The 8,070-nt window shown below is 35.1% G+C and overlaps 1 long non-coding RNA gene across 1 annotated transcript; it reads left to right on the top strand.

Moving 5' to 3' along the window:
- Positions 1–6,595: 6,595 nt before the first annotated feature.
- Positions 6,596–7,706, top strand: LOC145100545 (uncharacterized). The gene is made up of 3 exons (XR_013705115.1): positions 6,596–6,803; positions 6,970–7,121; positions 7,451–7,706. It is a non-coding gene; the product is annotated as an uncharacterized LOC145100545 (long non-coding RNA).
- Positions 7,707–8,070: the final 364 nt, after the last annotated feature.

Raw genomic sequence — 8,070 nt, 5'->3', positions numbered from 1 at the left:
TATTATCAATGTGCAACCGACCAACAAATAACAACTCACACGTCTCGGTTTCAAGAATATACAATATTATCGTCTCACTAATCACTCGTGATAAAACCATGAAGTGATCCAAGTGAGCGTGGGTTTAGTCCAATACTCTAATCTTATCAAAGCACTCATGAACTCTGCAGCAAACTTGTGCTATGTCTAAACCTTTCAGACAATCTACAGACTCTTCATGACAGTCTTCCTTCATACTTACTTCCAACGTATGACCGACTGTGGATGTTTGAATAACCTAGTTATTCTGGAAGTCAAAACATGCAAATTGAAACATAACAATAATACTTAATCCTATATGGCCTCAAACTTGTGAGAGTAAATAAAACACTTCTATTTAACCACCATATTGATTACTCATTATTATCGTTTACTGTTTCAGAAAATCAACTTATTACTCAAATTACAACAATAGCTATCCCATGCATAAAGCATGCACACTATGTTTCCTATGGTCCTTACTTTGTGAAATAGATTAATTGAAAAACCTTTTCAATGATGCTCATTTCACAATTCCCAATCCTTATCATTAGTGTAAGAACACAAGGTTCTTTGCTACTATTGGAATATTCTAGATTCTAACATCTTATGCAACGATCCTTTCGTAAAGTCATAGCACAAAAGTCACCAAGACTTGGCTAATGAAATTATGAAGTACTCTATCAGACATTGTTACAAGACAATTCCATAGACGAGAAGTCTCACATTCAAAGTACATTCATTTGAACATCCTTCCTGCATAAAAGTTTCTAATCTAGGCATAGAATCTCAATATCCAACTCCCAATATGGAAACATTTCCACATTTGCCATATGACAACTCATTCTTAATAGAATCTTATCTATTCATAATAATGTCGATATGGTCCATCCAATACCATACTTCCAACTACTCACAAGCGACCAATCCTCAGCGAACTTTGGATCATCCTTTGATAGTTGTTTAATTATTTTAGTCAAAATCAATTCTAGTCCTTTTTCCCTCTTAATGCGCTAGACATTTAGAAAATTTTAGAATGGTAAAATATTATAGCATTTGCAATCGATCCTATACCCGAAGCGTATGGGACATGATGCATAATGTCTTACATAAAGATATGATACTTTACCAATCTTTTGCCATAACATTTTATGTGTCATGTTCTCACAATTTGAACTATGAAGAGGGATGCCGTAATCATAATCGAAATTTGAGAACACACAATGTATCCTTTGACTGAAAATATTAAAATTTCTCAATCTAAGCTTTAGATATTGAAATGAAGTATAATATTCTCTCCCTTAATTATAGCAAAACAACTTTTCAACCCATTCAACTTTGCAAATTGAATCTTTGTTTTTCTATAATTAATATTGCTAACTTGCAATACTTGCCATAATAATCATACAATCATAACACTTATGCTCCCACTATCATGATGATTATTATCATATAAGCATAACACTTATGCTCCCACTAGCTTTGACATGTATTCAGAAAACAAATGAACTTTCAGAAAACAATGCCTATTGAATTTCTGAAATTCATATTTCTAATACCAGATGCTTCGATAAGCCTTTATCTAGGCTTCTTAACCTTATACACCTTTGTTTTAGATAGCTCATATGTGTGTTTAAACAATTCAGAACTTATGTTACTAAGTTCCAAATGTTGAAACTAATTGCCAAATCTCATAATTCGAACTATGGAAAGGGATGCCGTAACCATAATCGAATTTTGAGAATACAATTTTCACAATCGCTATCTTCTTAAAATCTCTTTTAGTGAAAGCATTTCCTCACAGTCATTTTCATGAAGGAGAGAATCTTATGACACTTAGATTTTATGGTGTATGAGTTCCTATCCATGTGAATTTGCCAAAACCAAGGTTTGCAACAAATCCAAACTCATATGGACTGAACTTTCTTAATCTTGATTTCTTGCCTTATGGTAAAACGAGTGCCCACCATGTCTTCCAAGTAGTTTAGTAACTTGTCCTTACATATCAATGTACTTTCCATCGACTAAGGCTCTAGTATGCATTCAAATGAGAACTTATAGAACTCACATACGCAATTAACTCAATTAGAATGGCACAAAAACAAAATAATGTCAGCACGATAGGTTGCAAACCTCAAGTCGTGTGCTAGTGATGATCGATAAGGTATATTCTTGATTTGTTCTTGAAACCTTTCAAGACCATTAAGACTCCCACTGACTCCTTGACATATAAGATTCTCTTGTCAAGAAACATTTCTTGACAAAGCAAATATTCAAGAGTTAGTGTAGTTCTTATCAAGACAAAACACTTCACAAATTGGTCCTAGTTGGTCTTTGTCTTATCCAAGACATCACAACTTACCAATTTCTAATGTGCAAGAATAAGAAAACTTTTCCAAATTCCACATTTGATGAGTGTTATAAACCTACTTAAGGCTTGTCACAATCTTGGAGTATGACTCTAAGACTTGATATTGGAACGAAGTATGATTGACTCTTTGATTTAACCATTTCTACAATTCTCGATTCCTCTTCTTAGACATGCAAATGCACTAAGACTCACTTAGAGGATCAATTGAGATATGGTTCTTAATCGTTAAGACTTCATCATAAAACCAATAAAAGGTACTCTCCCTTCTTCTTAGAATGGAGAAACTTTTATCTTTCTGCCTTCTTGATTCTTCTTATTCGTTTTGCTATTGATTGAAACTATTTCAGTTAACTCAGAATTATACTCAATCTTATAAGTATAACCATATTTACTAAACTTTAGTAAATCATGACGAATATCTTTGTCACTCTTGTGGTAGACTTGATCAACGTACGACCTAGTGTACCCGATCTCCTAATCCTTCAATTGACACTTTGTCAAAGAATTAGTCTAAATTTCCCAAATGTGAAAGTTTTTCATTCATCATACAATACACGTTGCATGATTCCAAGTTTCTGTCCAATTGAAACTTGGGCGATGAGAAACTCTCCCTATTTGGTAAACTTTTGACATTTCCACAAATAACATAATTAAGAATCAAATCCATTGTTACTAATAATAGAAACATTCAAACATCAATTTTTTTTCATACATGCCATCGCAAGGATAAATAAATAAGATCAAATCAAAATTCTTTTTATTGCGGAAAAAAATTTGTCCTTATAATGCAATTCAATTGAAAAACTATGTTATTACATATTTCTTAACAACCTATTCTAACTCCAAGTAGTAGCTCAAGAATCCATTCTTCAAGTAATGCAATCGAAATCCATTTCTTCATGATTAGATTCAGCTCACTTCTTCCCTCAAGCTTCCTCTCTTTTCTTCGATCCTACAAAACATCAAAATGTAATCTTATCACATCATGTATTAAGAATCTAGAATAGGAACTCAAAAGAGTTAGATAATGGATTTTACCTGAAGCAGAGCCATACGTCTTGACTCTCCCATCTCTTAGATTTCTCAGGTAGTTAGGGCAGCTTTGTCTCCAATGCCCCTTCTCTTGGCAATAAAAGCAAATGGACTCCTTTGGCACAACACATCGGACAATCACAGACTTAGTTCTTTATGCACTTCCAATGTTGCCAGTGTCCATTGAAGTTTGGGAGTTTGATTCACCAGACAAGTTTGCTTGACCAGCACGCCAAATCATTGCTGATTCAGCAACTATAAGCAAATAGGTGAGATTAATGAGGGTCACGTCGTGATCCATCATATAGTACTCTCTAACGAACTCACTATATGATTCAGGAAGTGACTGAAGAACCCAGTCAGCAGCCAACTCGCTTGAAATCTCGACACCCAACATGCTTAACCTATCAGTGTGTGACTTCATCTCTAAGACGTGTGCACACACAGGTTTCCCATATTCGTGTTTACTTGCCAAAAGGGCTTGAGTGAGCTTGAACTTTTCAAGCCTTTGAACTTGTGGGTCAGGGAGAACGATTGGAGGAGGTGGAGGAAGTGAAGCATGACTCTCATTTCCTTAATCGTATTTCGGAACGTCATCTGCATTTGGAAAGCTTGTTCCAAAGGATTTAGGAAGACCATTGTAAGATTCAGACATCTACAAAACGGGAGAAAATTCAAGTTATGTTGATTAGAATTCTTGATGTAACACCCAAATGAAACATCAAGCTAGGATCCAACACAATATTCTACAACCTAGAAAAGGGATGCCGTAATCTAGTTGCAAAATATTTGAAGGTAGGTAAATGACGATTTACCAATTTCCACCATGAAAAACGAAAAGGAAGACTAAGTTTTAAATGAATTGAAACTCCTAGATCTTTTGAGATTCATTGAACTTTTCAATGGCATGTTTAATCTTGATTAAGCCCTACTATTTGTGACTGGGATGCCGAGGATCACAAACAAGGTGTGAATAACCATACGAATCACGTGGTGCACCCAATGCTACTATCACCTAATCAATGTGCCGGTTAGCCACACACGCTCCATTGATCTATGACAAACATCAAGTCACCCTTCGCTACGAATGTCATCCCCAAATTAGTGTGTCGGTTAACCACACACGCTCCACTAACGTTTGACAGGGGTACGAAGTGTAATTCTATGGATTAGCATACAATTTCACATTTTTCCTAAAGTAACTATGATTTGGGAATTTGAAAAAGCATTTAGTTACTTTGTACTTCATTATACTTATAATGGAAGGTTTCTGTCCTATCCTACCCGTTCGGCTAACGACCCTCCACTAGTCAAGAGTGCGGTGGGTAAGAGTGGATACCCATTCAATCGCCATTTTATAGGCAATTTCCTTAAACACCCCTTATAGACCAGCTTCGTGATTGAGGCCTACTAACGGTAAGACTGACTGTTAACTCATACATATATAATATTAGACTTTTAATGTTATATATAGTATAGGGTGTATTTTACACTTTTAAAATACTAGGTGGTTTAATTTAGTGAATTATACTTTTAATTTAATTAAATGTAAACCAAAACTTTATGGATTTATTAAATCACTTTTCATTATATATGTTAATTAATTAATAAAACCATAAGGGTGAGATTTGAACTTTTTCAAATTACTAGGGTTTTAGAATTTAACATTTCAAAATTAAACTTTTAATCAACTTTTAAATCCCAAAACTTGAGGGCAAGTTTTGAGACTTTTCAAAACATAAGGGATCAAATAACAAATAACATAAATTAAACAATTAATTTCATAATTATCTATATTTGACCTAATCTTATTTTAGTCATTAGATAATTACCAAATAACTTTAAATAATCCATATTTATCACATAAACAACCAATATTTAAAAGATTTGAAGTTATCTATTGTTTTGGCATGGATAAACACTTAATTAAGATAAAATTCGGAATTTAACTTCATAAAACAAATTAAGCATCAAGTCCAAGTCAAAACAGCAGCCAAAACCCGAAAATCCCTCTGTCTGACCCCTGGACTCGCCGAGTCAGACAGACTCGCCGAGTTCATCCACTGACTCGCCGAGTCAGGTCGGGCAGAGGCCAAAAACTCGATTTTCATCAAATAATTCAACATAGCATCACATACAACTGAAACCAATCAAGGCTCTGATACCACTGATGGTTTTTAAGCATAAGAACAATCATATGTGCTCATACAAACCCTAATGCTTGGATCTAGGTTTCTCTATTGTACATGCTTTGAATCCAAGACTAATAAACTTAGATCTAACATATTATAAACTGAGTTAGGGTTTAGAGAATTACCTTTGATTGTTATATAGCAATAACAATCAATTCCTTGCTTGGATTGGCCTTAGAAAGCTGAGTGCCTCAAGTGCTGCACCTCTAATGGAGTCACAAACACCTTATGCAACTTGGATGAAGAGGAGAAGAAAGGAGGCTGCCCAAAACGACTAGAAACCCTAGAGAATCAGTTGTCCATGTTTTTGGGGCCTATGGGGTCCTTTATATACTTGTGTGGGCTGCTAGGGTTTCAGTCAAAACCCTAATGGACAGCTTAAACTCTAAGCAGCCCATGGAACTTTCTGGATAAGACCATGGACGAAAATACGATGGGCTTCCATCATAATTTCGTTCACCCCTTATTCCTTTAGCATTCCTTAGCCCAATAACTCAATTATCCAATAATTGCAGTCCAGTCCCCTAAATTTAATTAATCTCTTTTAGCCATAAAATTAATTCATAATTAACTATTGACTAATATTAATTAAACAATATGATTTCTCCTTTAATATATTATTCTCATAATATATTAATAAATCATATTTAAACCTCTCTCCTCTTAATTCATCCTACATATTGCTATGGTGAAGGCAACCCAAAAGGACCATGGTCATAATCGGGTCAAGTACATACCCAGGGCCGGCCCAGGCGTAGGGCGACCTGGGCCACCGCCCAGGGCAGCAAGTACAATGGGGGCATCAGTTTCTATATCTGTTATGGGCATGTTTATTTGTTGGGCCTTCGTTGGTTGCATGTAGATCGTGTCACTGAAAATCGAAAGTGGCAATCGGGGAAAAATATGAATCATCAGCCACACAACAGAAGAGCAGCAGGGAGAAAACGAGGAGACGGGAAGTGGATTTGGGGGAAATTAGTCATCTTAGTGAAATTGTGGAGAGACTTTAGGCGGGAAACCAAATTCACGTAAAATCAGAGATCGCGCCTAATAATTGATCAGAAATCAAAGAGTATAAAAAAATCCTCCAGTTGTTGATCGTTGAATTACCGTTCACAGATCTGTGAATCACGCCCCTATCTCCAACTGATTCTCTCAATCTGACAATCTAATTATCGATTTTTCGCATTGTGAGTTTGCTTCTGCCCTTCTCATTCTCGCCTGTTGCCCCCTTTTCTCATTCTCACCTTCTGCGTTTTTAGCTTTCAATTTTAATATAAATAAAACATGCATATCTTCTCCTCTCTATATTAAATAAAAACCACAGCTTTATTTTTTATTATTTTTTTTTGCAAGTTTGCCCAATTTCTCTATGGCTTGGAAGTTGAGGTTTGCCGCACTCTGCAGGCTGAACCTGATTCCTGATTTTGCCAATTAGCAATTGCCTAGTGGCTTGGTTTGTGTTGCCTCATCTACATTTTTCTGGCTACAGATCTACAATCTCTCAAGTAAATTCTATATATTAATTGTTTTTTTTCCTTTTCAATTTAGGACTCTTTGGGACTTCCAGTTTTAATTATATTTGATTTTAAGTTACAAGTCTGTCAAAAGCCATTACAATTGTATTTATCGGATTTCATAAATGGCATATTGGAATAATTACCTTCGTGTATGGAATATCTTTTGTTTAGTAAGTTTGATTAAAAAATGAAAGAGCATAAATTCTTTATGAACACTAAATTTTTATGTAGCTTGATTGTTTCTAAACTATCTATTATCCAAACCTGGTTGGATGTGAGAAACTACTGAGTCAATGTATTTTCAAATTTGTTTACAGATTCAATTCATGTAGAGGCACTAAACTGAAGCTTCTAAGTGTTTTAATTTAGCAATTTATATTATCATAGGATACATGTATTTATTTTAAGTTTTCTATTTATTGGCATTTTAGTCCCAGACCCTGTTCCATGTTTTGGGTTTATCATAGAAAAATATATGTATTTTAATTATATTTCTAAGTGTTTAGCTGTAGTAATTATCATTATATTGTATAGTGTATATGTATTCCTTATAGTCCCACATGGGCATTTTAAGTCTTTTCGCCCTGGGCATGAAATATCTTTAGACCGGCCCTGTACATACCAAAATAGTTATGGACTTAGACACTAATCCAACAAACTTATCTTCACAGTCTAGAGGAGGAAGAGGTAAAGCAAAATGGTGTAACAGGAACTGCCCTAAGGAAGTGACCTGCTTTAAATGCTGGAAGATTGGTCATAATGCCCACAAATGCTCAACCAGGGAGGAAATTTGCCTTATGTGTAGTGGAGAAGGACACTTCAAGCAAGATTGTCCGATGAGAGCAACAACGCCAAATGTACTGCTAAAGCACTATGAGGGATACATCGAGAAGGTGACTTGCTACAAATGTGGAAGGATAGGGCATTATGCCAGCAA

Source organism: Lactuca serriola, chromosome 4 (genome assembly GCF_051521515.1).
Source record: "Lactuca serriola cultivar US96UC23 chromosome 4, Lser_US96UC23_V15, whole genome shotgun sequence".
NCBI classification, from domain to species: domain Eukaryota; kingdom Viridiplantae; phylum Streptophyta; class Magnoliopsida; order Asterales; family Asteraceae; genus Lactuca; species Lactuca serriola.
Note: the sequence above shows the minus strand (reverse complement) of the source record. Positions and strands in the feature narration are given on the sequence as shown.